The sequence below is a fragment of the Fukomys damarensis genome, unplaced genomic scaffold (assembly GCF_012274545.1).
Source record: "Fukomys damarensis isolate Sample0158 unplaced genomic scaffold, DMR_v1.0_HiC HiC_scaffold_24, whole genome shotgun sequence".
Taxonomy (NCBI): Eukaryota; Metazoa; Chordata; class Mammalia; order Rodentia; family Bathyergidae; genus Fukomys; species Fukomys damarensis.
Genome location: NW_022900936.1, coordinates 3,539,556 through 3,547,022, shown reverse-complemented (window position 1 = coordinate 3,547,022; position 7,467 = coordinate 3,539,556). Strand labels below are relative to the sequence as shown.

The window sequence follows — 7,467 nt, the reverse complement described above, 5'->3', positions numbered from 1 at the left end:
GGAGCGGGTCGGGACGCCGCACCCTGTCGGGGTCTTCCTTGCAGCCTCGGCCCCGGGCTCCCGGAGCGCATCCGCTGCGTGCAGGGACCGCACCTGGCGTCAGAGACAGCCCGTGTACTCGGAGTCCCCGGGGAACCCCGTGGCCCAGCCTCCCCCGGGAAGCACGGTTGAGGGGTTAGGACAAGTGTCGGATGGTGGTGACCCAGAGCGGCTGGGAGCCTTCGCCCAACCTGAGACTTTTCCTGCGGAGCGCGGGCTCCCTGCCCGTGGCCTCTAGCATCTGAAGGCATGTGTGTTACAGCATAGTCCGGCGATTGTTCATCAGCATGACCCTGAGTCATCAGTTACCCAGTTTGTAGTCAGTTCCTCCTCCCTCGCTTAAGAGGACAAGTGGGTTCATCCATTTTAAGATTTCTTGAAAATCAGGTTTTAAAACTTACTCTCTGGGGCTGAAGGGAGTAAGTCCTGCCTCCACCTCTCATGACAAATAGAAAATAGGTTAACTTTACCTTTTAATGTTGATGTTCAAGCAAAAAAAGATACGACCATTGGCTAACTTAAAAGTAACTTGTTTGCTTACTTCGTCCTTCCTTTTGGTACTATTGCAAGTGTAGTGTGCTTCATTCTGTGAAAGTTGAAGAAAATATAAGCTCTCCCCCAAGGAATTTATAGTATCTTGTGTTAGGAAATATATGTGTACACTAGTAACAGAAGAGGGATTAGGTTATCAAGGATGTCTCTAGAGTAGAAGGAGGTGGCCGTGGAGACAATTTTGGTTGCCCTCAAAGTCTGTGGGGGTGGTGCAGGCAGACGCTGACATTGTCCTGGGGCTTGGTATATGTCGCAATGATTGGCCAAAGGGGAAGGTGGAGTCTCTGGCCCAGGAGACCTAGCTGTCAACCGAGACAAGCGGGGGTAAGGATGGGGAAGTAAAGGTGTGGATCCTGACCACTGTGCTGGACCTGTGACGTATCCTGTGACAGGTCTGGTCAACAGAGATGGATGTGACAGTCATCATCGACTGGGGGTTAGGACAGCTGTAGAAGCACACAGACAAAGCAGAGAGGCTGGGCGCCAGCTCTGTAACAGGTGAGAAATAGCAAGGCCCTTGATTTCCCTCTCACTGCAGTGGACACCTGCCAGGGGCGAGCTGGGTTTGGAAACATGGAGCTCTTCCTTCCAGGGAGTCTCCCAAGGGAGACAGCCTGGGCAGACCACTGGAATAGCTGAGTAGTTACAGCCGAAAGATGGGGCATTGTAGCCATGCAGGTGACCACTGCTGGCCAACCCAAGCCGTAGAATCTTTGTAGAGCTCCTGGTGTTTCAGCTGGATCTTTCTACAGAAGGCAAGTCAGGCGAGGTAGAGAAGCTATTTTAGGTGGCAGAACTGGGTGTGCAAGTTGGTAGGGCAGATGGTAAGGAGTGCCCGTAAGGTGTAGGGGTGAACTGAGACAGAGTGGAGCTTTGTCAGTCTCCAGCTTGGGGTTTTTCTCTGGAAGTGAAGAGAATAGTGTTCTAAATTAGAGCAGAGATGTGACCAGCTTTACTTGAAGAAAACAATGAAAAGGCATGTTTTCCACTCTTGCATTTAACTGGAGTAGAGGGGACAGAAAAATCAACCGGTACACATTGTTGTGCACCACAGCACTCTGGGCACTGTGAAGACTGTCAGGAGATAGTAAATACTCCATCGGTCCTTGAATAGTTCAGAGTCCTGGTGAGGAGCCCCAATGGTGAGGAGCAGCATAAGCCGGGGAGGAAGCTCTGTGTAATGGTGCCTGCTGGAGATGGTAGGGAAACTGGGAAGAAGTGTTTGTTCATTTTCAGCTGAAGTAGTCAAGGAAGGTGGATTAGGAGGCCGGCTGGCTGGTTCCTCCTCTGGCCTTTCTGCTTGGCTTGCAGGTGGCCTCTCTGTGTCTTCATACGCTTGGCCCTCTGTTCTGATCCCCTCTTCAGGACACCGGTTATGTTGGACTAGGGCACATTTTTAACTTAGTTGTCTTGTTTTAGCTAAATAATCTCTGTGAAGACCTCATTACCAAATATCATTGTGTTCTGAGGTGTGGGGTTAGGACTTGGGCATGTGAATGGGTCTGGGCTGGGGCCACAACCCAGCCCTGCTAGAAGGCTTCCTGGAGGACTTGGAACTTGAGGTGAGCTGGGGAGGAGTTAGGCGTGACCTAGGATCTGGTAATGGAACAAGTAAGGTGGGAAGGGACGGATTATCAGAAGCAGGGTATTATCACAAGGAGTAGCTAAGGGAAAGACTTGAAAAAAGCACTGGTAGTTTGAAAGCTGGTTTTAATAGAGCTTGGAGTTCATGTTTTTAAATGTTTGCATTTTAGCCTAATGGAGAGCCATTGGTATTGCTGTTTCGTTTTTAACCAGGGCACAGGCCCTCTCTGTTCATTCAGGGTCTTAGGTCTCCACTAAAAAATTGCAACAAGGCCTTTCCTGACTGCCCTCTGCAGACTTTATTCCTATCAGGGCACTTAGCACTTTGGAAGTTAGCTTTTTATCCATTTGTTTTCCTGTTTATCATTAATTTAGCTCCCTACAAAGCGGGAGCTTTGTTTGAGCGCTCCGTATTTCAGATGGGTTTCACCACACCGTGCACAGGAGAAGCGTGTGGTGAAGAAGCTGAATCAGTTATAGCAGTGCTGGCTGTGTGTGGGAGGCCTGGCCAGAGCTTCACTTCAGGCAGTTCGCTCTAGCAGCAGCATTAAAGGAGGGTTTGGAAGGCGTGACAGGAAGGGTGAAGGCCACGTGGAAACGGGTTAGTTAGGGTTCTGTAGGAAGGAGAACAGAAACCGGCTGGCTGGCTTGAATTGAAAAAGGAATTTGTCATAAAAGCCCAAGGTTGGGGCCAGGGATTTAGCTCAGTGGTGCTGCTGCCTGCCTCACAAGCGCAAGGTCCTGAGTTTGATCCTTGGTACCAAAATATAAAAGAATAAAAATAAAACCCAAGGTTATTCTTAGAGGTTAAGGGAGCGCTTTTAAAAAAAATGATTCCAGGAGTTTGTGTCAGGACCAGCAGTTGGTCTTCAGACTGCTGCTGAACTGAGTCGGCCCCATTCGTCTGTGGCCTTTGTCATCCTCCTGGGGACCCATATTCCAGAGAGGAAGGTTCTCATCGGCCCAGCATTGGGCATGCGCCTGCTGTGTCAGGCCGTGCTCCAGAGCTGCTGCTGGTGGCCAGAACAGAGCCGCGTGGGCTGTGGTGGGGCCGCTCTGCTGCAGTGTGGAGAAGGCCTGACCTGTGCGCTCCATCGACGGCAGTCACCCAGAGAACACACCCTTGAGCCACATCCGCAGGGCAGGGGACAGAGTGGATACAGGTAGTAACCTGATGCCGACTCCTGCCCAAGGATTGGGTCACCTGGCCTCCCTTTGAAATCTGAGGCTCAGTAGATGCTCTCCGGATGTCTGCTTCATCAACAAGTGTGATGATGAGGCTAGACTCATGGCCAACATCCTGTTCCCCCTGAACAGTGAGGGCCGAATTCGGAGGCGAGGGTGTGTGTTTCTGTCTGGAGTAAAGGTGGGTGCTCTGCGTGTGCAGCTGGGTGCTGCCTGTGCCATGCGCCTGTCCACTCCTTCTGTGTCACGGAAGTGGTGTCCAGCACGCCAAAGGCCAGTATCCCAGGCTTCAGTTTGGGGTAATATTCAGGGTGGGGAGACATTTTCCTGTAGAACTGTTAGAGTTTCTTGAGCCAGTCCTAGAGAGGAGCTTATCTATAGTACTCCTTAGCTGTGACACCAGCCTGAATTTTACCCTTGAAACCTGCAAATAGGTAGAACATTCTGGCCCCTTTCTTGTCTCTCCCTCCCTCCCCTGTGTCCTTGCATTGAGTGGCTTTGCCTCACTTTCTTCTGCTTCTGTCCCCAGAATGCCCTTTGTGCCACGATTGCTACTTCTCTCCATCCCCTCAAAAATCTTTATTCCCTACAGCTGATCCAGCCTCACATAAGGAAGACGATACCGGGTTACATGAGTGTATGTTAAGGTCCGGGCGCCCACCCCAAGTGTTCAGAACTGAGGTGAACTCCGGAAGAACTGAGGTGATGGTGTGGAGTAATTTTCTGGATGCGGCTGTAGGTCTGTCTTGGGGTCATTCTAGGGACCGAGCCTCTGGGAGTTGTTAAGCCTGCGGAAGATCAGAGAGGCGCTGCTGACGTGCCTGCAGTAGAATGTGGAGGACGGAGCCTTTGGCCTTCTGTAACTGTGAAGTGGGAGGCTCAGGCCTTCCCTGGTGTCCCCACCAAGCACAGCCCCACCCCCCGCCAGCCTCCGCCAGAGCTTTCTGCAGTCAGTGTCCCCCCAGCACTCTGCATCCAGCATCGTCACGTTGTCCGAGGTGGCCAGCTTGCTCGCCTCCCTGCACAACACCCACTGCACAGGGAGGAGAGGTGGAAGTGAAGCGTGTGCCAGCCAGGCGTTGTGCCCTGTGGATAAGGCTCTTGCCCGTGTTGCTTTGCCAGGCCCTCCAGGAAGGTCCCTGTGATGCAGGGAGTGTCGGCCCCATTGGTTGTGATGGAGACTGGCACTTGGGGAGGCCACGTACCAGCGGCAGGTAGTCTGTTGGAAAGACCTTTCTGTGGAACGGTCCTGTCTCCCTTGACTGTTAGCCATAGAATCTGCTGCTTTGAGATTTTGGGAAGCAACACGAAATAGACAGTCCTGGCCGTGTGGGAGCGTGATGAGGGGGATCCAAGGGGTCAGCCGGCCAGCTGTGTCAGAGTGTGGCTTCCGGGAGGTTCCTCTCAGCTCATCGTGCTGCTCAGAGCAAGCCTTTTCTTCCACATCCCACCACTTTCCTTTTAGGACACCCTGATTTTTGTGCTGCCGTCTACCCTGCCAGCACGTGTGTGTTTTCAAGAGGGTGACGTGAACAGTGGAGATGGGAGGGGCCGTGGTCAACTGTGGCGACCTGCGGTTATGCCTGAGGTGCACCGTCTTCAGTAAGCCGGGGTGCCGTCTCTCCCGTTAAACCTGCAGGAAGATGAAAATCCCTGGTTCTGGACCCTGGAACTGCACCAAGGAGAAAGTATACCCAAGTGGCGAAACCGCTCTCTGCTGGGGCTGCCGCGCAGAGAAGTGGAAAGGCCCTGAGATCCCATCTGCACTGCACCAGCCCTCCACAGGCTTGCTGGGTCATCTCTTGATGTGCAGCTGCGGTCCTGTCCTGTTCTGGTTTTGCCTGTGTTCTCACCATAGCAGTTTATGTTTTAGCTAAGTTGCTGAACTCAATAGATACATGCATCTGCTTGGTTAAAGAGTGGGAATGCAGTGTTAATTGTTTGCAGCAGCCTAGGAAAGGGACCATTGTCTTCCGGCCTAATAATTAAATTCAAAGCAAGGACCTTACCTGAAGGAGAAGCCCACACCTTCTCCAGCAGCCCCTCTCCCCTGTCTAGGGCTAGAAGCTGTCATTCCTGCTTCTCCTCACTGGAGGCCCTTGCTCCAACTGCCTCGCCAGCCTCAGGGCCTTCTCCTCCCTGCACCTCCCCTTCGCTCCAGCCGACCCAGCCCTCCTGCAGTTCCTGCGTTGCCTCAGGCTCTGTCTTGTCCCTGTGACCTTGCCTTTACTGCCCTTGTCTTTCTCTCCATGATTCCTCTCCTGCCCACAGTCTCCTCGGGATCTGGTGGCCTCACCAGTCTGCATCTCTCCCTCTGCAGCCTCTCTGCCGCCCGCGCACACTGGACTGTGCCAACAGATTACCTTAGCCTATTCCTGTGCAGGACCTTCCACTCCAAGAGGTAGGCCGTGCTCCTTGGGGTGACGCCCTGCTGTCAGCAGACTTGTAGAACGTTCTGAGCAGATCCTGGCCACGTGGCACACGTAGTGTGATGCCTTCAGGAGCCCAGACTCTGGGACTACAGCTGCCTCGGTGGCCAGAGGCAAATAGTCGACCTTTCAATTGCTCATTTTCCCAGCTTATCAAACAGGGATGGTGATGTGTCTCTGACTGTTACATGAAGAGGAAACCAGGCAGTGCGGTGGAGGGTTAAGAGCTCTGCCTCTGAGCATGCTCTACTGCTTGTCTGTGGGATCTCCAGCAGGTGCCTTGCCTTCTTTGCCTCAGTTTCCTTGTCTGTACAGCGAGGACAGTGATAACACCTATCTTCCAAGGGTTGGATAGGTCCTGAGTGCACAGAAGATGTTTGCACATGAGGGACTTGGAGCATACCATTAGTTTGCCCGGGAGGAGTGGAAACTAATAACTGTGCAGCTCTGGTGCCCTGGCGCGTCAAGGCCTGGACATCCGGAGCCGCTTCTCCAGGGGGTAGGCTCGCTGATGCTCTCTGTAGAGGTCAGAGCCAAGGAATGGTTTGAACCCCCAGAACGTCCAAGGACAGTATTTATCTGTAGCCTAACTCTTTGTGACTCTGTTATTCCCTGGTTCCCATATGTTTCTGTTCAGAGAAGAAAAACGCCTGTGCTCCAAGACATCAGAAGCAGTTACTTAGAGTGAAACCAGGGCTATGGAGAAGGAAGAAATCTTTCTAACCAGCAAGCACTGAGAACGACGTGTGTGGTCCGAGGAGCAGCGTGGCTCATGTCTGGGGACGTGGCAGTCTCTTGTGGCTCAGCCTTCCCTCAGTCCCTTAGCTGCACCTGCGGCTTCTAGCCTCTCTGGGTGTCTTGGTTTGGGTTCCCTGCAAATCAGACCCAGATAGAGGGGCTTGGGTACAGATGTTTGTATGGGCATACACGTTTATGTGGATTCCAGGAAGCACAAGAAAGGAAGTAGGAAGGGTCCTCGCAGAGGAGGGTGGGTTAACAAATAAGTTGGCGCTCGTGTGTGGAGTGCCAGTGCTGAATTCTGCACAGGACAGCCCTGAATTCCTGAGTGCAGGACCTCCTCCCTCTGTTCGCATCTAACCCTCTCCTCCTGTTATCCAGTGGCCACGTCATCAACAACCCTAGTGGCTGTGCCTCCCTTTCCTCCCGTCCTGTGTCCCACACTCTGTTCCCCGTTGCCGGCCAGAGCCGCTGTGTGCACTTAGAAACAGTCCAGGCTTTGTCTCTCCTGTGCCGGTGTCCCACTGCCCTCCAGCCCTGCCTGGGCTGCTCTCCTGCTGCAGCCTGTGTTATGCTGCTTCCCCGGACACCCACAGGCTGGCCCCGTCTCCCTGGGTCTCTCGGGTGCTATGTGTTGAGTAGTGAATGGCACAGGAGAGTGCTGGCAGTGCTGCGGAATCAGCGGTGGATGTTAGCGCCTCCCTTGAGGCTCACCATGGCATCGTGTGGCAGCTGCCCTGAGGCTCAGCAGGCAGCTCGCCCCGGCACACTGGCTGTCACGCTGTCTGCACTCTGACCGCAGAGAGGAACGGACATCGGATCCCACTCGGGGCACAATTGCATGGGCAGCTGTGTCTAACTGAATCGAGCGTTCCAGCTCTTACTATGGACGTTTTCCACTCTGCCCTGGTTGGCATTGCTTTTTTTTTTTTTTTTTTTT

General features: G+C 53.2%; 1 protein-coding gene across 1 annotated transcript in view; it reads left to right on the top strand.

The window, feature by feature from the left end:
- Positions 1–3,394: 3,394 nt before the first annotated feature.
- Zbtb21 (zinc finger and BTB domain containing 21) overlaps positions 3,395–7,467 on the top strand; it is a 10,771-nt gene continuing 6,698 nt past the window's right edge. The window contains exon 1 of the mRNA XM_010636604.2: positions 3,395–5,761. The gene's annotated coding sequence lies outside the window, so the exon portion shown is untranslated. The remainder of the gene's footprint in view (positions 5,762–7,467) is intronic.